Raw genomic sequence first — 25,502 nt, forward strand, 5'->3', positions numbered from 1 at the left:
TTGATTTTATTTACATGCAAATTAAAAAAAATTTTTTTTTTTTTTTTTTTTGTTTTTGTATATTAATATTAATATAAATTTTAATTTGATATTTCATGCTTTAATAACAAAGTACTGAAAATTTAAAATTAATTACAAGCTAGTTTGTAAATTTATATGAGAAAAAATTCAGTTAACCTTATTGATTCGGTTTTTGTGAACGGTTTTTTCCTTTTTATTTACTTCATCAAAAACCGTAACATTAACTCCATCCATTTTTGTGACTATATATGGTCCTTGGTAAATGCTTTCATGCTTATTTCTAGGTTCTTTTTGTATTACTACCTTATCGTTTATATTAATAGCTAACGGACGCGCCCTCTTATCATACAGATCTTTATTTTTAATTTTATGTTTATTAATTAAATCTTTTGCTAATTTATGCGTTTTTTGTAGTCTATATTTTACTTCTTTTGCATAATTTTCAACATTGTAAATTGGATCGATTTGTTCCTTTTGAACTTCATTTGGTAAGGTAACATTTCTACCGAATACTAATTCGTATGGAGTGAATCCATTATCAAAAACTGTACTAGGAGTTGTATTATGCAAAAATGTAAAATATTTCAAATAAACGTCCCATTCGGGGAAGTTATCATTTAAAAAAGCTCGTAAATATTCATTAAATACCCGATGATTTCTTTCAATTGTACCTAGGGTTTCATGATGGTAAGCTGTAGAAAAATTATGTTCGATTTTTAGGAGTTTGGTTAATTCAGAGAAAATTTCGTTTTTATATTCGGTTCCTAAATCGGTTTTAATTGATTTCATTATGCCATAAATGAGGATGAAGCTTTCAAAAATGGCTGTTGCAATTGTTTTTGCTGTCTTATCAGGGACTGATATGGTAACAAGGTATTTGCTAAAGTCGCACATAATGGTAACCGCGAACCTATTCCCATTATTCGACTCAGGCAAAGGTCCTATTGTATCTACAACTACGACATCGAAAGGTTTGCAGGGTGTTGGTGTAAGCACTAAATTTTCTTTGGTTTTTGGCTTGACTTTATTCAAAAGGCATTTTTTGCAATTTTTGACGTATTTGACAATGTCACGGGTCATACCTTTCCAATAATATTTCGTACGTATTTTTGCGTAAAGCTTTTTATTTCCGCAGTGACCTCCTGATATCGGGTCATTGTGGTAAATTTCCATTAATTTAAGTTTCTTGTCGTTGTCTGTAACTGCTTCAACAGGTTCTATTAATAGTATTTTTAAATTTTTTAAAATTGAATTTCCTGTATTTTTAAAATTTGAAATAGAAAAATATTTAAATATTTGATCATCTTTTTGCCATTCTGCTTTCTTAATGTTGTGTTTACCAGCTTCTTTTTCAAGCTTCAAAAGTAATTCATCTAATTGCATTATTTTGTTAGTATACACAATATTAAGTAACTCGAGTTTTTTATGTTTTAAATGCGCATATATTTTTAAATTGATTTTATCATTGCCGTTGTCATGACATATTTGGCTTTTTATCCTATGAATTTTCTTGGAAAAATTATATGAAAACTTGTCGACTACCTGTAATTTGACATTTTCTTCGTTTACGTCTTCAGCCGATTGTTGTAATTGTTCGTGACGTTTCGTCATAGACCTCGTCTGTACTTTTAAAATTTGATTATTGGACTTTTTAAGTTCTTGGATTGAAATTCGCGATAATGCGTCTGCACCTACGTTAGATTTTCCTTTAATATATTCTATGGTAAAATTATATTCGGACAGTTCCAAACGTATTCTGGAAAGTTTCGACGACGGATCTTTCATATTAAATAGATAAACTAGTGGACGGTGATCTGATTTAACTTTGAAGTGAGTGCCATAAATATATGGACGAAATTGCTTTATTGCAAAATATATTGCCAAAAGTTCTAATTCTATTATTGGTTTATTTTGTTCTGATTTGCTAAAGGATTTTGAAGCAAAACAAATTGGCAAGTCGTTACCGTTATGATTTTGACTCAGTATCGCACCACACCCTAACTTTGAAGCATCAACCGTAATTAAAAATTCTTTGGTGAAATCTGGATATTGTAAAAGTTTTGGAGAAATCAGACTTTTTCTTAGTTTTTCGAAAGCTAACTCACATGCCGTATCCCAATTAAATTCAACCTTCTTTCTACTCAAACGATTCAGTGGAGCTGCTATTATTATTATTAGGCTGATTCCGATTTCCGCCGCTGGAACGGAAATTTTGCCTTTGATTGCTGCGATTGAAGTTGTTGCCATAGTTACTGTTACTAAAGGATGGTCTATTTTGTCTATAATTGTTAAAGTTACGATTTTGATTTTGGAAATTTCGACCTCGGTTATTACTTTGAAAATTTCTAAAATTGTTATTGTTCCGCGCTCTAAATGCCAAAACTTGACGTTCTTTTATTTCATTTGATTGCTCTACAATCAGTTTGGCTACTACGTCCTTGGAATCAGAAAAATTGGTTGAAGCAAGGATTGATTTTACTAAACTGGTTTTTGCGTTCAATCGGCAAACGTTAACTGTTTGCTCGATGGCCATTTCACGGGCTTTGGTCTGAGTAATCCCTTCGATAATGAGCGAACGCTCTAAAGCATCAGACAATTCCTCAACGCGTTTTGCAAAATCGGTGTAATTATTATTATTAACTTGCAAAGCTGCGAATTTTCCGGCCACAACTTTGGAGTTGTCGGGTTTTATCCGGTTACGTAGTGCTATTTTTATATCGTTAACTGAAAGTACTTGAGTTGGTATCGCTTCTCGAGCTTTACCATCGAGTTTGGATTTAATATATGAAATACAAATGCTAGTTAAATTTTCGTCGACAAATTGTTCGATTAACTCAATTTTAGTAATGAAAGATTCGAGACCTAGGGGCTCACCGCTATAATTTTCACGCATAATACCAGCACATATGCCGATAAACGTTCTTTTTTCTTCAGGAGTCGCCATATTTGTATCGGAATTAGGAGGATTTGAAATATTTGTTTCGGGCAATTCCTCAAATCCGTGAAATTCTCCGGACAAAGAAAGTCTAACAACAAGGTTTTTGATTGTATTGGGCGAATATGTGGTTGAGCCTTTGGAAACTGGGCTTTTAAAATCAAGATTTTCGGAATCGGAATTTTCGGAATTAAAATTTTTGGAATTGGAATCAGAATTTTTGGAATTTTCGGAATTGTCGGAATCTGAGTTTTGTTCTGAAATTCTAGGAACCACTTTTTGATTTCTAAGGAACATATGTAGTAGGAAGCAAAGAAGAAATATTTAAACTAATTAGAGTCGAATTTGTAGAAATTGCTTACGAAAATTTAACAGAAATTGAAATTGAATTGAATGTTGATGTGAAATTGAAAGAATTATCCGGCAATTTAATGAAAGACTGAATATTTAATAATAAATTGAATGTATATTGAAGTAATTTAATTTAAATTGATTTCAAAGGAAAATATTTTATTTTTGTAAAAGGACTTGGCTGATGATAACGGACGCACCGCTTTATTAAAAAGATCTCAATGTGTTTGTGCTTTTACGGACGCACCGTTTTTGTTTAAAATTGTATGGTTTTATTTTTATAGATACGGGCGCACCGCATCTTTTCAAATTTGTTATACGAATATCCTCGGACGCACCGGGATTAAGAAAAATGTCATTGGTTTTGTACGGAACCACCGTTTACGCAAAAAAATCTTTTTGGTTAATTACGGAACCACCGTTTACGCAAAAAAAATTATGTATGTTTGTTTACGGTTTTATTTTGTTTATGTCCAAAAAAAAATCCCATATTTCTTAAGTATGTAAGATTACTCAAAAATTAAATTTTTCACCTCTGATTTATATATCAGGGGCTTCATATCAAAACACGATAAATGCAATCGACAAAAAAAAATTTTGTGAAGTTAGAAAAAATTTGCAAAAAGTATTGATCTGGTGAAAAACACAATGTTTGCTGACCATCTTAGGTAGGCTAGTCTCACAATTCTCAAAATTAGATATTCGCATGAGAATAAGATTATGTCAAAATTCCGAAAAAATATTTGTATGTACACTTATGGGCTTGATTTGAAGCTCCTCAAATGTTCTATCTATTTAGCAATATATTATTCATATTCACAAGAATATTTAATGTATTTGTTGTAGTTTATGTATAAAAGGTAAAAAAAGTCGTAAATTTTAGTATGTAATTAATATGGCAGTTACTGAAATATGTATGCAATTTGAAATGATTATTTTGAATGGTCGCAAGTAGAAAATGCGAAATTTTAGTTATACAAGTTTAATAAATTCGATATAGGTGTATTTCATCAAAATTTTAAAATTTAAAGTTACAAATTCCAAAAAGTTATACATACATACATATTTTTGCCGAATGATACTGCTTTATGCTGCTGCTATTAACGCTGCTCCGCTTCCGAATTGCTGACCGAATTCAGCTGCTGCTCCTAGGGTTTGCCTCTGCTGCTGGTTTTCTTCTGCCGCTTTATAAGTCGTTGGTTAGCATACTTGTTGTTTTATGTATCATGTTATACTTGTAGTTTTGTGGTGGGATTTACGCCGTTATACTTGTCGTGGCGTGTTTTTGTACAATTGAAATATGGTCTGATGCTCCGTTATTTTGCGTATTGGGTTTTTGGTACAGCCCCAACCCATGATTTTCATATGTATGTATGCATTTTTTGTAACTTTTGCATTTTTTTTTGAGAGTTTTATATATTTTTGTAAGTGTTTTTATAGTTTTTAAAGAACATTTTTTTTTGTGTAGTTTTTCGTTTTTAAATTTTTTTGTAAGATTTTTGCATTTTTATATTTTTTTTGTAGGGTTTTTGTAAGTTTTGTATTTTTTTTGTTTTTTGATTTTTATGGTTTTTTTTTTTTTTGTAGATTTTTAAATTTTATGTAAATTAAATTGTAATTCTTTAGGAAAAACTGTATTTGTTTAATTCATTTTTAATTAAATTTTTGAATTTTAAGTTACGATTTAAATTTTTTAAGATTTTAAGTTTTTCTTTTTGATTTTTTGTGTATATGTTGTAATTTTGTTAATATTTAATTTTTTTGATTTTTGCACTTTAATTAGTGCCTGTTCGGAGGCTTGAATGGCCACTCGCCGCACTTGCAGGCCTTCGGCTCACGGTCGCATTTAAGGTGCCCATTTTGGACACCATGAAAATGTTCTGCCCACACACACTCACCCAATAATAAATGTGCAAACTTTGTTTGAATTTATATTTAAGTTGCTTTATTTAGTTTTGTATTTAATTTGTGTAGTATTTCTTTTGTCTTAGTATGTATAGTTTGTTCACCTTTAGTTAAACTAATTTTCAAAGAAATGTATTCTTATTTTTAGGTTATAGTCTTTATGTTTAATTTCACACGTTGTTTTCTTGCACGACCACACTCTTTCTTTTCAGCCACGAACTTAATTTCATTTTCGCTATATCGCTGAATGCCATTGCCACTGCTGAGTGCAATTGGCATTGCTTTTCAGCAACAGCTGACGGCGATGCCACTTGCACTCAGGGGTGCATTTTGTTGCGTAAAGCGCGTAACGCAGTGCGGTTATAATGTACTAGAGATATATGCCGCCGATAAACGCCGCCACCGCAGATTTTTGTCGATTTTCGCACGCCGCCGCCGAATGTAAAAAATATCAGCGCGGCGGCGGCGGCGGCGTCCGGCGCGTTATTATATTTTCTTCTCGTTTAAGACCGTTAAGGCCATTTATTGTTTATGTCCAAAATTGTTCGGATATGATCGAAAGTGGTATCAACGGATGCACATCACTGCCAGTTATAAGAAACTAATTTCGAAATTTAACTCTTTATAACTATTCAAAAGTTATTTAAATAAACAGGCGCTTTCGATGTCAGCTTAACACGGACTTTCCATCACTCAATTCACCAAGTTATTAAAACAAAATACTAAAAGAAAGTTTGATAGTAAATTTGTATGCTCACTTTGCATATTTTTTTCAAAAAATTAATAATGAACAATGAATTCAAATAAAATGATCCAAGGCGATTCAAATTGTTTTCAAATTGTCCTTAAGTTGTTAAAAAAAAGCAAATTGCCCAAAAAAGGTGCCGATTTTTAAAAAAAATTTATATATTGCGATTGGCTGCAAGAATAATCGAAATCAGTGATGCAAAATCCTTTAGTAGGTTCTAGGGGCATAAACACACCTTTGAAATGATTCCCACCTCATTCTTAAATTGAGGATATATGTACGTATGAGAAGGGTTTGAAAAATCACTTGGGCTTACATTCAAACATCTGTTGCTTATTTGCAAAACTGTACAATACCGTCTGAAATGTTAATTTTGATTTTCACACCTCATCCTTCAACACCCAAGTCTCCCGGTTTGGCATTTCCTAAAGTTGGCGGCCCTATCCAAAACTAGGCCCTTGGAGTGAATCACATTGATTATAGCCTGACAAGTTTAAATATCACCTACACGTTACGGCCCCTTTTACAAATGTGAATAGGTAGTCACATATATTTACCAGATGAGGCTTTGTCCTTCGCAGGAACACTCGAAGTGATGAAGCAAAAGCTTTCCCAAGATAGTCGAACTAATGACCGTGTGTGCTACTACCCTAACCTAGTGGACCGTGGAACCACTCTGAAAACTGAATCTACGCGGTCATCCATAATGAGCTCTTATATTATAGGGCCGGAAAACAGCAGTTAACATCTTTCAACTTAAAATGGGTCCACTTTCATTCTAAAATATCGTTTCGATTCAACAAAGACTATTGAAATCAATGTTGTGAACACAAACGTCTGCAAACTTTGGTCTACATTTTAAACATTTTATCCACGGTCCTTTTAATTATGTAGATACGCCGAGGATTATATGATTTTTACCCATGAGACTGCTTATGATTTCGAGGGCGGCATCCTTGGCCGAATAGTGACTGTCCAACGTTTCAGGGTGTTTCTCTTGTGTAGCTCGGCAGCATAGCGCGACAAAAACATCCGTCAAAAAGTCTTCGGAGCTACACCTAGAGCTTCTAGGACAGTGACGTCGACGAAGGTAAGAGTTCGAATTCTCAGTCCTATAGCTTCTGTGCTGGCATATGGTGTGAGAGTCAGGAGGCGTGGTAGCGGCTGGTGGTCGGGATTGGTACTGTTCGCACATCGGGAATTGTGGCTCTTAAAAACAGCCGAAAAAACTGGAAGCTACCTGTACCACTAGAGGCATGAGTATTAAAAGTTCATTAATAGCAACCGTAAGTCGCCTTTGTGAATGACCGCCGAGCAGCCACAAATGATATAAAGAAATTGTGTTCGCGACGATTATTAGGAGTTAACCGCAGGTGAAACTATGCTTTGCACGAGATATACAGACAAAAGTGTGACCATTTTATGTATCTCTATTTCTTTCCAGCAAACGCAGCAATTCCAAAGACCGGGGTTAGGTTCGAACCCTCTCTGGAGTAAGTGAACCAGGGGCAATCCCTCCACATGGAGCTACTCCTGAAAATGTTTGAACAATCTGCGAGATTTTGAGGCAAAACCCCGGATTTTTCCGAAATGGTCAATAAGTTGATTTCCTTAAATACATGCAAACAAAACCTTTCCTAAATATTATTATTTTTTTTTAAATAGAAAAATCAAGCTTTTTAAAGTAAAACTTTGTCTGCAAACTTTTTGTTAACTTCAGTCTATCCGCACTTTCTATCTATATATATATAAAGTTAAAATTATGAATGTTTGTTTGTAGGTATAAATCGGGTTGCGTCCTAAACGGATCGGCCGATCACAACTAAATTTGAATCACCCACTAGAAACCTTCCCAAGATGGTCATAGGCTAAACATAACTTCAATATAAAACAAGTAAGGACGGGACTGTCTTCGGCTGTGCCGAAGACTTCATACCTTTCATGAATGGGGCTGAACAATAATCTTATCCCGTTCGTAATCTCCAATAATCGGATGTATAAGATAAGAATATATATTGAACAGATGTAAATACCTAAACGGTTTTTAAGATAAATATAAAATAAACAAGTAAGAAAGGTTAAGTTCGGGTGTAACCGAACATTACATACTCAGTTGAGAGCTATGGTGACAACATAAGGGAAAATAACCATGTAGGAAAATGAACTGAGGGAAACCCTGGAATGTGTTTGTATGACATGTGTATCAAATGGAAGTCATTAAAGAGTATTTTATGAGGGAGTGGGCCATAGTTCTATAGGTGGACTCCATTTAGGGATATAGCCATAAAGGTGGATCACGGTTGACTCTAGAATGCGTTTGTACGATATGGGTATCAAATGAAAGGTGTTAATGAGTATTTTAAAAGCGAGTAATCCTTAGTTCCATAGGTGGACGCCGTTTCGAGATATCGGCATAAAGGTGGACCAGGGGTGACCCTAGAATTTGTTTGTACAATATGGGTATCAAAAGAAAGGTGTTAATGAGTATTTTAAAAGGGAGTAATCCTTAGTTCCATAGGTGGACGCCGTGTCGAGATACCGCCATAAAGGCGGACCAGGGGTGACTCTAGAATTCGTTTGTGCAATATGGGTATCAAACGAAAGGTGTTAATGAGTATTTTAAAAGGGAGTGGACCTTCGTTCTATAAGTGTTCGCCTTTTCGAGATATCGCCATAAAGGTGGACCAGGGGTGACTTTAGAATATGTTTGTACGATATGGGTATCAAATGAAAGGTGTTAATGAGTATTTTAAAAGGGTGTGGGGCTTAGTTCTATAGGTGGACGCCTTTTCGAGATATCGCCATAAAGGTGGACCAGGGGTGACTCTAGAATGTGTTTGTACGATATGGGTATCAAACTAAATGTATTAATGAGAGTTTTAAAAGGGAGTGGTGGTAGTTATGTATGTCAAGGCGTTTTCCAGATATCGACCAAAATGTGGACCAGGGTGACCCAGAACATCATCTGTTGGATACCGCTAATTTATTTATATATGTAATACCTGCCAAAATTTTTAGGGTTTTTTATTTCGCCCTGCAGAACTTTTTCATTTTCTTCTACTTAATATGGTAGGTGTCACAACCATTTTATAAAGTTTTTTCTAAAGTTATATTTCGCGTCAATAAACCAATCCAATTACCTCACCATGTTTCATCCCTTTTTTCGTATTTGGTATAGAATTATGGCATTTTTTTCATTTTTCGTAATTTTCGATATCGAAAAAGTGGGCGTGATCATTGTCGGATTTCGTTCATTTTTCATACCAAGATAAAGTGAGTTCAAGTAAGTACGTAAACTAAGTTCATTAAAGATATGTCGATTTTTGCTCAAGTTATTGTGTTAACGGCCATGCGGAAGGACAGACGAACGACTGTGTATAAAAACTGGGCGTGGCATCAACCGATTTCGCCCGTTTTCACAGAAAACAGTTAACATCATAAAATCTATGCCCTCACCAAATTTCAAAAGGATTGGTTAATTTTTGTTCGACTTATGGCGTTAAAAGTATCCTAGACAAATTAAATGAAAAAGGGCGGAGCCACGCCCATTTTGAAATTTTCTTTTACTTTTGTATTTTGTTGCACCATATCATTACTGGAGTTGAATGTTGACATAATTTACTTATATACTGTAAATATATTAAATTTTTTGTTAAAATTTTACTTAAAAATTTTTTTTTTAAAAGTGGGCCTGGTCCTTCTTCGATTTTGCTAATTTTTTTTAAGCGTTCATATAGTAATAGGAGTAACGTTCCTGCCAAATTTCATCATGATATCTTCAACGACTGCCAAATTACAGCTTGCAAAATTTTTAAATTACCTTATTTTAAAAGTGGGCGGTGCCACGCCCGTTGTCCAAAATTTTACTAATTTTCTATTCTGCGTCATAAGTTCAACTGACCTACCAAGTGTCGTCGCTTTATCTGTATTTGGTAATGAATTATCGCACTTTTTCGGTTTTTCGAAATTTTCGATATCGAAAAAGTGGGCGTGGTTATAGTCCGATATCGTTCATTTTAAATAGCGATCTGAGATGAGTGCTCAGGAACTTACATACCAAATTTCATCAAGATACCTCAAAATTTACTGTTATCGTGTTAACGGACGGACGGACGGACGGATGGACGGAGGGACGGACATGGCTCAATCAAATTTTTTTTCGATCCTGATTATTTTGATTTATGGAAGTCTTTTATATATGTACAACCAACCGTTATCAAATCAAACTTAATATACTCTGTGAGCTCTGCTCAACTGAGTATAAAAATGGCAAAAACCCCCTTATCTGAACGATCGGTTGTATGGAATATTTATTATATATAGCTCCGATTGAAATGATTTTTACAGGAAATCTTCTCTGATATGTTAGAATATATATCACCAAGTTTCACGTTTTTTTATTGAAAACTAAGGGAGAAATGGCCCAAAATCTCTCTATCTGAACGATCGGTTGTATGGGATATATACTATATATAGCTCCGATCAAAGTGATTTTCTCAGGATATCTTCTATGATTTATCAGACTATATATCACTGAGTTTCACGTTTATAATTTCTAAATTGCAGCAGGAATGGCCAAAATCGTCTTATCTGAACGATCGGTTGTACGGGAGATATATGTTATAGTGGTCCGATCCTACCGGATCCGACAAATGTCTAATATAATACAAAAATACATCCTTGTGCCAAATTTCATTGAGATATCTCAAAATTTGAGGGACTAGTTTGCATTCAAACAAACAGGCGGTCGGACAGACGGACGGACGGACAGACGGACATGGCTATATCAACTCAGTTCCTCGCCCTGATCAATTCGGTATACTTAATGGTGAGTCTATCTTCTATATTTCTCAACGTTACAAACGTCGGACCAAAGTTAATATACCATTTCATGTTCATGAAAGGTATAAAAAGAGGGCGGCTCCTACTATACAAACGGAATGTTTGATACAGCATAACTCTGGAAGTATTCATGCAGGAACATTGAAATCCAGTAAAGAGTTAAATTGGATCAATCCCTCACACCACTAAGAAAATAAGGGTTAGTATTCTTTTATGTTATCTTTAGGGTTGATATTTTGGATACACATGGAGGAACCGAAAAAAAAACATTTCTGTTTAATTTGATATTAATTGATGTAATTTTAAGGTGTAATGATCATCCCAAAGTTGGTGCTTTCCTGTTACTCGCTGGAACAACCGCAGTTGAAGTAAATGCGTGCTTTTTCGTCTATAGACGCCTTTACGTAAAAAAATTTACTCTCTTTAGAAATATGAGAGCGCATTTTGTCGGAAATACTCCAGCAGCAGCTTTTGCTAAACAACTTCTTGAAATTAATTATGGCATAATTCCTATTTCTTTACTAACAGATTTGATTTCTTTTCCTGCAAGTTTTTGAGAAACTATGACATCACCTGAAGCTTTAATAGCTAAAGTTTTTCAAAATATTGAATCTATCTTTACGAACTATAAATGGCTTTGAGAAAAGGCATTTAAGCACCTTAAAATGAGGATGTTAATATCACTTAACCAAGGCAACTTATCACTCTATTAACACAGTCGTGGAAGAGTGCCATGCTGTGCATATCCGGTTGAGTTTATTAGCTCTTTGGAGCCATCAGAAATTTCTCCTAATCAATTGCCCCTTAAAAAGGGCCCATAATATCATAATATTTATGCTTCATTATTTCGATTCTCCACGCTTATATAGTGGGACGAGGCTTTTCGTCACAAAACCGAGGATTCCATTGATACCGATAGATTTGTCTTTTCAATTTTAAATGCCCCAAATTTCGTATCCCTATCAATGAATCCCATGGACGATCATTAGATGCGAATCAAGGGATTGATGAGCGCAATACAAACCTCTATAGCTTCAGAGCTTCTGCAACTCAATTGTCAACCTCACCTACGTGAGGGGAATCCTGTTACAAATATGATTATATCATACAACAAGAGTCATTAGCTGCAGCAGAAGTCAATCTTACCAACTCATGTTCTTCCCATGGCTAGTTACGCGTAGCTTGCATATTTTTATAGAAACGTGGGGTAAAACCCACGGGCATAAGCTAGTTTTAAATATAAAAGAAAACAAGTAAGGAAGGCTAAGTTCGTGTGTAACTGAACATTACATACTCAGCTGAGAGCTATGGAGACAAAATAAGGGAAAATCACCATGTAGGAAAATGAACCTAGGCTAACCCTGGAATGTGTTAGTATGACATGCGTATCAAATGGAAGGTATTAGATAGTATTTTAAGAGGGAGTGGGCCATAGTTCTATAGGTGGACGCCATTAGGGATATCGCCATAAAGGTGGACCAGGGCTGACCGTAGAATATGTTTGTACGATATGGGTTCTATAGGTGGGCGCCTTTTCGAGATATCGCCATAAAGGTGGACCAGGGGTGACTCTAAAATTTGTTTGTACGATACGGGTATGAAATGAAAGGTGTTAATGAGTACTTTAAAAGGTATTGGGCCCTAGTTCTATAGGTGGGCGCCTTTTCGAGATATCGCCATAAAGGTGGACCAGGGGTGACTCTAGAATTGGTTTGTACGATATGTGTATCAAATGAAAGGTGATAAGGTGTATTTTAAAAGGGAGTAGGACTTAGTTATATATGCGGACGCCTTTTCGAGATATCGTTATAAAGGTGGACCAGGGGTGACTCTATAATGTGTTTGTACGATATGGGTATCAAATAAACGTATTAATAAGGGTTTTAAAAGGGAGTGGTGGTTGTTGTATATGTGAAGGCGTTTTCGAGATATTGACCAAAACGTGGACCAGTTTTACCCAGAACATCATCTGTCGGTTTCCGCTAATTTATTTATATATGTAGTACCACGAACAGTATTCCTGCCAAGATTCCATGGGCTTTTGATTTCGCCTTGTTATATTTTGCGTCAATAAACCAATCTAATTATATTTTTCACCCCTTTTTTCGTATTTCGTATAGAAATGTGGCATTTTTTTCATTTTTCGTAATTTTCGATATCGAAAAAGTGGGCGTGGTCATAATCGGATTTCGGCCATTTTTTATGCCAATGCAAAGTGAGTTCAGAAAAGTACGTGAACTGAAAATTTACTCAAGTTATCGTGTTAACGGACAGACGGACAGACGGACGGACGGACATGGCTCAATCAAATTTTTTTCGATACTGATGATTTTGATATATGGAAGTATATATCTATCTCGATTTCTTTATACCTGTACAACCAACCGTTATCCAAATAAAGTTAATATACTCTGTGAGCTCTGCTCAACTGAGTATAAAAATGAGCCGCATGCGTTGAAAATATTTCAATACGAAATATGAGCCTAGAAAGAAGATATTTAGTAAGTTTTTCGAGCTCCCGAAAACTGTTGTGGTGGAAGAATCATGGATCGAAGTATGCAAAGCAGCCAAGGGAATACAGCCGTAGGGTACGTACTTTTGCTCAGAATATTTTGATAAAACATTTACGTTTGTCAATTGCTTGACCAAAGGGTGTCTTTATAACCCAAAACCGCTTTTTCTAAAGAGTTTAGTATATAAATGCAATTTTTATGAAAGTAAATGGTGAAAAATTAGCTACAAGTCCATATTTTTTGCTTTCTTAATTATCGCATAATTCAAGTGTAGCGCTGGAGGAAGTAATTGTTAAGCCATTTTTAGAGAACATTTCCCCCTGTAGTTTTGCAGATTAGCCACTACATGTGAGCTTCCTTATGCCCTTTGTAACAGGGTCACCTCGGGGCAAGCCCCGCAGATGCATATTCTGGGCCACTATAGCATTGGCAGGGATGTGGAGTGCGACAAATTAAATACCTACCACACACTTTTTCACAATATGTCTTGGGAAATATCCAATAAAGAAGCATGGTAATAGGGTCATGCTAGAACAACAGGGGTTTTCCTGTAGGTATTTGTTTTCTGCTTGGGGTCAAGCTACCATATGAGTCATCAACCAATGTAGTTAGCATCCACTATTTTTCAATAAAATTGCATGTTTTACTGAAGTCTCAATCGATATGTACACACATACATCGTACTAGAGCATGTTATTAACCGTGTTTGTTATTTTACATCTATAGACGTTTACGCTTAAACTTTATATGGACTGCTAAGCATCAGACCTTAAATACACCTTTGAAATTGCAGCGCATAAAATTAGTAGAACTAAATTTCAATACGCATTATACTCAGATGTCACTGAAATATGTGTCTATGTTTCACCTCTACACTAATTCTATGCTTCACCTCCAAAAATGGTGTATATCCATTATTCATCGCAACTGATTCACCTATAACTTATACATTATCATAAATCGCACACAGAAGATTGCGCATTCACGAGTGCAAAATTACTTCGTTCTGCGCAACTACGTCACACTTGACTGCTTGAGCAAATGAAAGAAAGAGAGAAAAAAAGAGCTAAAGAAAAATGACGTAAAAATTGCCCATAAAAAACAGCTGATCTTTTGTTTAATTGCGCAATACGCAATCTTGTGTGTGTGCTTGTGATACATTATGGCCACAAGAGGTTTGTGTATCCGATTTTAGGTACACCCTGTTCTGTAGCTAGTTATTTAGCCACAGCCGCTAGATGGGCCTCATAAGCATTTACTAAGCGAGGATAAGCGTTTTTTTTACGCCCAAACGTATACGCGTATAAAAAAAAACACGGCTATTATTGTCTCAGATGACCATTGCCAACCTGAAAGAAATGCCCATCCCGAAAAACCACAATTTCGCCTTAAACAGTAACGGTATGTCAACGCTTCTAACAAAACAACAAACATTGGCCGTATTTCAGTGAGTTTTACAGCTCCGGCTCCCGCTCAATTCTCACGGGAATGCTCTGGATCATTGAGAGACTTGGGAAGCAGATGTCGTGAAATTTTCGCACACGTGAAATGTGATAGGCAGATGTATTTAACTCATACGGCGAAAGGCTAAGCAGCGACATCTATTTTTGAAAAAGTGGGTATATTAAAGGCCGCGTTGCCAACCTAAAAAGAAGTAATTAAGAAATTGTCCGGCTCACAAATTGAACCAGACTTATATCTGAATTTACCTGGCTCAAATCGTTGTTGTTGCATTTACATGCAAAATTATTTATCTGGCTCAGGATCTTGCCACCGGATGATAGCTATTATGAAAGTTCAAAAGTTCCCAAATACGTAAAAAATTTTTTGGTGGAACTACCTTCTTTTTTATACCACGCCTTCACCTAAGTTTACCTTTCTTAAATTATCGAAACTGAAAAAATTTTAATTTAAAATACCAAATTTGGTCAAAAAAATGCCCTTGCTATTTTCGTATTCGTTGCTGTACATATTGTATTTAGCCAAATCTTCGAAGCTATTAAAGACCTGTATATGAACTTGTGTATGTAAAGGAAATACATTAAATACTAATCAATATAGAAACAAGCAGCTTCAGGAACGTTTTTTTATATTGATGCAATGCCTCGGAGCTTTGCAGTGTGTGTGAAGTTTAAAGTTTGTAGCTCAATGGCTCAACTGATAACAAAATTCTCCCTCCCTCCGCGCGTCTACTATCGGCACTATGTATGCACTTTCTTTAACTTCTAAAATACGTTTAAAATTTCAAGTCTATGGCTTGCAAGGAAGTTATACAATAACCGATTGAAACATTCCAAATCTCGAACGAGTTTTCTAATTTTCCAACACCATGTGTCGCCGGAATATTTTTCACTTTGTTTCACTGTCTCCATCATTTGAACTGTGAAAAGATTTTAGCTCAGTGGAAGTCTCTCAAAAATTTTTGGCAAGAGTTCATCCCTTCCAAAGGATTGTCCTCAATATCTAGATCCGTGCGAAACCGTTTGTTTTATGTTTTAGTTATCATTGATACATTGTTGGCTCCATGGTAGAACTGGCGGAGATTTTCCTCCGAAAGCAATTGAAGCTCTGAAAATATGTGACCTTGATAGAAATTCTAGGTAAAGCAGCAAAAATGAGGAAAAGTCGAAGTATTTGCTGTCATCCACGAAAGAATCGGGGCACTCGCACCTTGGCAGCCACGTGACTGTTTACGGATATAAATTCAAGACTGTGAAGGATTTCGTATACTTGAGTGCAGCACCAGCTCTTAGAAATCAAACGGAGTGACAATAACTCTACGTTTGATTTGGATTGAGTAGGAAATTACAGAGGGAAGTCGTATCTCGACGAACAAAAATAAGGCCCTAAAAGTCGCTCATCATACCTGACCTGATGTATGGCTCAAAATCATGGATGTCGTCGAAAGAAGATGAGAGCTTTACGCAAACATGATGATAGTACAGCGAATAAAACCCCATACACTTCGCTGGCTAAGTCATGTTTTGCGGATGGACGAAGACGATTTGCACAAGAAAGTTTTCCATTCGAAAATGCAGTTTCGAAGCAGAGGTAGAGGGAGACCTCCACTGAGATGGAACAGGCAGGTGGAGCAAAACTTAGCCTCGCTTGGTGCTTCCAAATGGTGTCATTTATCGCCAAATAGGAATAGCTAGTAAGCGCAAATTAATTCTGATGATATAAAAAAAATTTGTTTCCGATGGAATAATTTTTCTGCGGAGGAACTTCCCGCTCATTGCATATTGGCAGCTACGACCGCTGGGGCTAAAACGTATTTTTTACGAACGCCGAATAAAAGCTTGGCTTTGAAGTACAATGACAAAATCTTACGCAGCATTTTTTGTGAAGAGTGAGTGGAAGAGTTCCCTCTAAAATCCAAAAACTCTCTGAAATTCGGTTACCAGATCGCCATATTCATTCGACTAGCGCTTGAAACGGCGAATTTGTGGTAACATTTTTTTTTTCTGTTGCCTAGTAACCCAAAATTGTAGGAGTACCGTCAGTCTAACGCAATATGGTCGATCTAGTGCCAAATTTTTGTATTGAGACAAGTAAGGAAAGTCGTCGCTGACGCAAGGTCCGATGAATGGATGAGCAATACTAACATTTTAATTTTTTCTGTTAAGGCTACAGAGTTTTTTTCGTGAAGTTTGTCTTCTTTCTCCTCTCCTCGCCCTACTATCGTATAAATTGTCCAATTACCTCTATCCGGGGACCTCCTAGCAGGAATTTTTTCTCCATTTCCTGCATTGTCGCGTCGCCCTGAACTAAGTGTTAGGTTTCAAGTTTCCATTTCAATTAAAGACCAAGCGCAAAAGTCCACATATTTAGTTTCACTACCGCATTTAGAATATTTTTTTATTTTTGCATCTTGAATGTCAATGTGTCCCTAAGTTATCTTCAAAGTTTCATGTATTCAGTTCAAGAAATTTCTTAAAACTTGACAGCAAAATTTTCACATTTGACCTATTTTTCTAAATATCGCGATTACTTTGGTACCTAGCGAAAATTTCTTCATCTTGAATTTGTCATTGGGCTCTGAAGTACGTTCCAATTTTCACGACTCTAGCACCACGAAAGGCTTTCGAAAAATTGCTTCCCCAATTTCGTACTGAAACTTGCATACAAACATAAAATCGACTTAATAAAAAGGAAAAAAATTGGAAGAGAAGCTCGGCCTAAAATCTCTTCGGACGTTATCGCGCATTTCATTTATTTTTATTTATTAAAAAAAAAAAACGAAGTGAAAACTCATATTCATTATCCTTGCTACAAAGAAGACTGTCCTTATGTATACGGAAATTTCAGAAACAATTTGTGTCGTTTTTTTTATAATTTGCTTATTTTGCTCTTAGTTTTCATAAATCTTTTCGTTCTCAGAAATAATTTTTCCCATGAACCAATGACTAAAGATCCCGTAATGCCACAACCGTGTATTTGTAATTTAATTTAGGAAAAAAGTTACTGTCAAATGACGTAACGCTCTTCAAGTTTTTACGTTTCTTGAATTATTATTTTTCATTGAATTGTCATTGACGATTTTCCTTAACGAACAAAAATTTTAATTTCGTAAAAGTTGATTTTTTCCTGGCGATTGTTTATTATTTTCAATCAAATTCTAAGCCAGGAGACTTTTAATCGTTTGTGGTGATGCATAGTATTCGGTCCAGTTCAGGAACTTAACATCAAAACCAAGAAGAAATAATTAAGGGATGCCGCGGGGCGTGTTCCATCCCCACTATTATTTAATTTTTACATATCGAAGCTGCCTTTCCCGCCCGAAGCACTTACCATTGTTTTCTACGCCAATGATTACACGATACTTGCAAAAGGTCCTGCCCTTTCATCTATGCACTTTGTTGTAAAATTAACAACTATCTTCCTAGTCTGGCGGCCACCGTGGTGTGATGGTAGCGTGCTCCGCCTACCGCACCGTATGTCCTGGGTTCACACCCCGGGCAAAGCAACATCAAAATTTTAGAAATAAGGTTTTTCAATTAGAAGAAAATTTTTATTAGCGGGGTCGCCCCTCGGCAGTGTTTGGCAAGCGCTCCGGGTGTATTTCTGCCATGAAAAGCTCTCAGTGAAAACTCATCTGCCTTGCAGATGCCGTTCGGAGTCGGCTTGAAACATGTAGGTCCCGTCGGGCCAATTTGTAGGGAAAATCAAAAGGAGCACGACGCAAATTGGAAGAGGAGCTCGGCCTTAGATCTCTTCGGAGGTTATCGCGCCTTACATTTATTTTTTATTTTTTATCTTCCTAGTCTTTGGTGTTTTTTCGCCTTATGAAATTTGGCATTATCATCGGTCAATTCTTCAGCGACCATATTCACCACGAGGACCAAAAACGCGTCGGAAATGTTGTAGCCGATAAATGCCAGGCGAACCCCGTTCTCAGAGTACAATATCCGAAGCTCACAGTTGAAAAAGCCAAATTGTCAGGGAATCACTCTGGCACAACTGCCAGCTGAATACCGTATAGGTAAAACTTTTATCTATCCAGAATCAACCCCTATATACATAATGTATGTCCTGTATGTAACAAATCAACCACCTTTTCAGTTCCAATGTGGAACCAACGCCTTTAACTTTCTTTAGTAAAAAATAGATAGTTTCCGTGGAATTCTGTTAGATGGTCTAGCAATTCCTGAGTTCTCGCACCCATTGGATGGGGAAAAGCATTGCTACAACAACAACCAAACCGGAAATACATGACATTTATGGCGTTCTATCTTGATATCAGACATCGGGATATCTCCGCATCTGCCCCCCTTTTGTCACGATATGAAAAATATATTTTGAAGCTGTTTAAATTATGGAGCTCACAGTGGGTGAATAAAAAAGGAGACTGTGTATTGCGTAAATCATTGTGTGTTATTTGCTGGAATGTCATAAGGAGACAATCCTCCGCAGGTATGAGCGCAGTATTCTAACAGGCCTGCAGCGTTCTCCTTTGATTTTCATTTAAGTCAGGCGGCTGAACAGTTCCCTTGAAAACAGTGCTTCTTTATTTTTCCCCCAAGAGCTGGCAGCAAGTAACTTAAAGATTTTATTGCGCGTTAGAGATGTAGAGAAAAGAACACTAACCACTGACAATTTTTCGGAGAGGTTTCTAAAATCCATGGATAATGTTTAAAATGAAGTTTTGTGTTGTTTTTATTTAAGATTTCTCATAAATTAATAATTTTAATTTCAAAAAATATCAATAGAAGTCCAATTCAAAAAATTTTCTTTGTTTTTTGTCTTTCCCTCTTATAAATTTAACTTCATTTGAAACATATTTCAAAAGCGTGGCGTCACAGCAGAAGTTTTACTTTTTGTTGTTGTCTTTAATGCGAGATCTGTTACTTGGTTCATGGGTTATTACCGAATAAAAATAATTTTGTTTATTTAAAAAAAAATAAAATTATTTGGGTGATGAATAAATTATTTTGTTCTTTATTCGCATAATGAAAAAAAAAAAAATGTTTGTCTTTCAGTTAACATATAAACATTTTTGTTTTTTGTATGAATTATGCGGGGGTGCCTTTATTGCTTTTTAAATGTATGAAAACATTTATTTGAAGCAATTTTTGATTTATAATTTATTTAATAATTTGGGAAAAATTTATACAACGTAACATCAGGACGGACAAGGCGAAAGCTGTTTCGACTATACGTAAATCTTTTCAAGCCTTTTTTCACCGGAGTGGGATTTTTTTTTTTTCTTTAGAGAGGTTCCATTCAAAAGAGAACCTTTGTGCGGAGATAATTTTTCTTACAAAACTAGAGAACGTGTCGATACAAATGTTGTGAAAACCTTCAATCAAACGAAAAATATTAAATGTATTCTTAAATGCATTTTCAACACATTTTTGTCTCATAAAGCAAAGTGAAGATTAAACTACATATTTAAGTCAGGTAGAACAAGTAAAGGTATCTAAGTTCGGGTGTAACCGAACATTATATACTCAGCGCGAGCTTCAATTGCACATTTCATTTCAGATAAATTACTTTTCTACATATCACGTGGCACCGCCCGTTAAAAAAATGTCTCTCCATTCCCTCTTACAATAAAACTTGATAAGTGAAATATCATTGACTCAAAATTATTTTTTGCTAAGTTATATCTTATTATTTTAGTCTACGAACCTTTTAATCTTGTCTTATATCTAAGTTGCCGTGGTCTTTAACCGATCCCGTCCATTTTTACTAGAAATATTTTCTGTTATAAGGAAAATATGTGTACAAAATTTCATTACGATATGTTAATTTTTCTTCGAGTTATGGCTCCCGAAACATAGAAAATTGCTTAGTCATAAAAAGGGCGATGCCACGCCCATTTAAAACAATTTTTTTTCTTTTTTTATCAAAAGTCTCAATATCAGTCCGCACGTCAAATTTCTACATTCTATGTGTATTATTTCATAAATAATCAGATTTTTTGTGTTTTCCAAAATGTTGAATATATAAAAAGTGAGCGTGGTTATCATCCGACTTCGCTCATTTCCAATACCAATCTATTCTGTGTCCAGATAAGCTCGTGTTCCAAATTTAGTGAAGATATCTCAATATTTACTCAAGTTATCGTGTTAACGGACAGACGGACGGACATGGCTCAATCAAATTTTTTTTCGACTCTGATGATTTTGATATATGGAAGTCTATATCTATCCCGATTGCTTTATACCTGTACAACCAACCGTGATCCAATCAAAGTTAATATACTCTGTGTGCAAAGCACGCTGAGTATAAAAAGCTTGTTTTGAAATAGTTGTCAATTTGTGATTTAAAACTCGAGTCATCAAAAGAAAAAATAACTGCATTAACTCACAACTATTTAATAGAACAGAGAAAAGTACGAATTTATATAATCCGTTTATTATTATTATTAAATCTATCGAATAGTGTTAACTTTGTACCAACCGTGACAAGAAAAGCCAAAAAATTTTATTCTAAATTTTGCAAGTCGTTCCTTTTTTTGATAATTGTTATACAATGTCAGAAACTCGATTTAATTATATCCAACGATTCAGCTTTGATTTCTATGAAGTTGTTAAGGAATTATGCAACAATAAGTTTGTCCCATTCATGACAAGTATACAGAAACTGTTATTAGAAATGAGCAGGCATTGGTAATTTACCCTATAATCCTATAAGAGATATCAACTAGTTACGTCCACTAAAATTTTTAATTAAAGTACGACATCTATGAAGTGGGTTTTATGATGGACCTTGAATCTGAGTCAAAGTCTAAGAGACCCAAAATTCTTAATATTTTCCGTAACTGAAATTTGTTTAGCCCACGATTTAATCCCATGACGTGCAACATATTTTAATACTTTGGAATACTTTAATTATCATTAACAAGTTCATTTATCGTTTTTCATTGCAATAAATCCTACCCGTGTAATTTGATTTTACATTAAGGAAATTCAGGATTTTGTGCAAATGGCCTAGCTTCATTGCATTTTCAAGCTGGTGTCGTACTTTTACACAAAACGCCAACAAATTATACGGGTATGCATTTGCTACGTCATGGTATATACACAACAACAAGAACCAGCAAATGTCAATACAAAAAAAATGTTAAAAAGAAAATGTTTGTTAATGAAAAAAGTTGTTCACAGTCTGTAGGTTATATTTGTTATTGCAATGTTTTCAATACCAAATGCACAAAACTCTGAACTGCAATAAAATCATTTAAGAAAAATTAATTGCTTGTATACTATTAGATTCCTTAAATGTTCGTTTATCTAAAAATATTTAAACAATACATGCTACTTCCATATATTTTCAGACTTTTTATATTTTATAGCTTCACTAATGGATAACGTCTTTTTTTGTCCCACCCGCGAATTATAAAATTTATTATAATTTGCATATATATTAGAAGCTGTAATCTTCAACCGGTTTTTCCAAAATGCGTCAACAAGGTGAAATATTGCGTGCAAATGTCCCACCCGAGACGATGGAACATCCATCTAAATGAGCTTACTATGAGCTTTCAAGCTGCGAAATTATTCACAAATATATTATCTAAACAAAAATTTACTCGAATAATGCCCAACTCTGATTCTTAGAAACACTAATAATAATTCTTGCTTGTTTATTCTGTTTCCTTTTCAATTTAATAACAACCCTGCAAAAATCGTTGGATCATGTGGTCCACTGGAGTACTTACCATTATACTCCACTGTAATGCAGCAATGGACCAACTCATGTTTCTACACGAACATATTGTAAGCCGATCATTGCTAGTTTTTAACGATTGTAATCACTATACGATGTTTATTGGACTGTGGGTACTCCATGGATTACTCCGATGTAATGCGAAGCTGGAGTATATGGTCCAGTCCTAGGACATCGCAATGTTAATTGGACCATATTTTTTGAATGAATTGTGGTTAATTTTAGAGCACTCGCATGGTCCATAGCGAGTACTCCATACATGCATGCATGGAGTACTCGCGATTTTTGCAGGGAAGTGTAAAAGTTAAGGTATTTCTGCTTACCTTCAAATTTAGTATGTAAGTAATACTTTGCACCCTCTTCCCTTTAGACGGCCTAAAATGACGTTGCCATGCTAACAACAAACACAAAGCACTTTATTTATTGCTAAGGAAACCGAACGAAACAAAGCGGACACAAACAAATTAGACACCAGAAATATTTGTTTAGCTTTTGATTCTTTCACTCAAATTCGTTAGCTAATAGGCAATACTTAAATTTCTTCGTTAAATTTAAGTAGCAGTGCAGAAAAATTTAAATAATTTTCATACGTGAAAACAATCACTTTCTTCTGAACACCAGACACTAACACAATTCAGTTTCGTTGTTTATTGTACGCACAGGTTTATGGCTTATAACAGTTTTTTTTTTAATGCATTTGGTTTAAATTTCTTGCACTTTTTTTTAATATTGAAGTGATTTATCGATTTATTTTTAAAGAAAATTTTTAAAATACTGCTTTACGCATTTTTTTATGTCTCCACCTAGTTATCCTTTCGGTTTTTTTGCAATTATTTCATACACCAATTTAAGCTTTGCGTTCAAATTCCGTTTTACACTGCACAAAAATAAAAAACGAAAACGCCAACAAAGTAGCAGCAACCTTTGCGACCACTAACCACAATAATGTCACATCACGTCACACGTCACTCGTGCAACACGCCAATACCACCACTGTTCGCTGTTTGTGGGTGCAATGTGCATTTAGGCTCAACTTCTCAGCAAACAAGCACAGCAAAAAAAAATGTTTTGCTGCTACTACTGAGCTAATTATAGAGCACCAGCATGGTAACACTTATTTCAACTTTTTATTTTTTCAATTTCACTATTCAAATTGTTCAAAAGTATTTTTGAATATTTCAAGCGTCAAGCGCTGTTTAATGAAACACGACCGTTTGCAACCGTAGCTCGTCGACAACTGCTCGGCCAAGGGTATTGCATGTATGCAAAGAGCCACCACCCCCGTTATATGCGTAAGGATCCGGTTCGAATGTTTGGTCGATTGTCGCGAATTGCGTACCGAATGCAATTGGTTTTAGCTTATTGCGCCCACAACTGCATTCATATCAAGCCATAGTTTATTGAGAGCTGTCAAAGGTTGCTTTTGTTCTGTGTAATTTTTGGATTTTACACTTACCACTTTTATTTGACACTTATTTGTAATAAGGGAAGTGCTCATTTTACGTTTTTTTTCTCTCGCTCTGCATATGTGTGGTGAGTCGGCGCAGCGCAAACCGGAACTCTCACCAAACTCATTCTCTTTTCAATTTCTGCGCTCGTTCTCGTTTTTGCGTACTTAATAATTTTCTCTCCTCATCATATTCGAGTCCTTTGCTGCTCAATGAATTTTTATATACTTAGTTTTGCTTATTTCTGTTTCCACTCTCTTTCGTTCAAAACATTTTCCGGTTTGTTTATGTTTTCTTTAGTACTTCCAGCCGGCTTTTTGACCAACGTGTCGTATACGTAACCAAATGATTTCTGCCATGCCCACAGCTAACAAATCGAATGTGCTCGTGTCAGTGCATACAAATTTACCAGGGATTGCAAATAACTGTTATTGATTATGTTATACATTTGTTCGTATGATATTTTTGGGAAAAGTGGAAAGTTTTTCAAAAAAAAAAAAAAAAAAAACATCGAGAAATATTTTTCGAGCGATTAAAATAAACTGGTGCAATAACTTCTATTTTGCGAGCGAAATTTAAAACTCGAAATATAAGAGTTATTTTGCTAGCGATATATAAATTTGGAAAGCAACAGTTTTTCTCCGATCGAAGTTAAAATACTCAAAACTATTATTTCAAATAACTGTTACTTTTCTAGTGGGCCAAAACACTCAATAAATAACTGTTATTTTCCGAGCTCAGCAAAAATCTCGAAAATATCTCTCATTTGCCGAACAAAATAAAATCCTCAAAGAATGAACGTTATTTCCCGAGCGAAATAAAAAACTCAAAAAAATTAAATTTTGTGCCTCGAGGAAAATAGAAAACCAAAAAATAATGGAAATAATAACAGTTACTCTCCTAGCGAAATTAGTATCTCAAAAACTAACTATTATTTTTTGAACGAACTTAAAATCTTGAAAAAAAAACTTATTTTTTTTAGCGAAATAAACAACAAGTAAACTTCCCAACAAAATAAGGAAGTTTTGAAATAACGGTTATTTTCCCAGCATATAAAAAACTTAAATAAAAACAAATATTATCGGAGTAAAGTTTAAATACTCAAAATTGTTATCTTAAATAACTGTTACTTTCCGAGCGAACAAAAAACTGATTAGATATCTGTTTACTACCGAGCTTAGTAAAAAACTGTAAAATATCTAGTATGTTCTGAGCGAAATTGTAAACTAAAAAAAAAAAAAAAACAGAGAAAACTAAAAAAATTATGAAAGTTATAACGATTACTTTCCTAGAGAAACTACAATCTCAAATAATAACTATTATTTTTAGAGTGAACACATAAAATCTCAAGAAAAAAACCAGTTATTTTTGAGCGAAATAAACAACAAAAAGAGTATCACTTGTATCGAGCGATATACACTGAAAGAAATGGTGCTAGTAAAATCAACACATCGGTTCTGTTGTTCTTGACTTAACAGAGATTCGGTGAAATTGATCGAATTATGGTTAATTCGACCGAGTTCTTTGTCAAGCGAACAAATTAGCTTAGTCATTTCAACAGATGAGAA

General features: G+C 35.0%; 2 protein-coding genes across 21 annotated transcripts in view; one reads left to right on the top strand and one right to left on the bottom strand.

The window, feature by feature from the left end:
- Window positions 1-23,842, bottom strand: part of eys (eyes shut) — a 457,691-nt gene extending 433,849 nt beyond the window's left edge. For all 4 annotated transcript variants that reach the window (XM_067768337.1, XM_067768335.1, XM_067768336.1 and 1 more), the window contains exon 1: window positions 22,810-23,842. The gene's annotated coding sequence lies outside the window, so the exon portion shown is untranslated. The remainder of the gene's footprint in view (window positions 1-22,809) is intronic.
- The window catches only part of LOC137241108 (uncharacterized), a 471,192-nt gene that overhangs the window by 429,723 nt on the left and 15,967 nt on the right, over window positions 1-25,502 (top strand). The window lies entirely within an intron of this gene.

This window comes from Eurosta solidaginis, chromosome 2 (assembly GCF_040869045.1).
Source record: "Eurosta solidaginis isolate ZX-2024a chromosome 2, ASM4086904v1, whole genome shotgun sequence".
Lineage (NCBI taxonomy): Eukaryota > Metazoa > Arthropoda > Insecta > Diptera > Tephritidae > Eurosta > Eurosta solidaginis.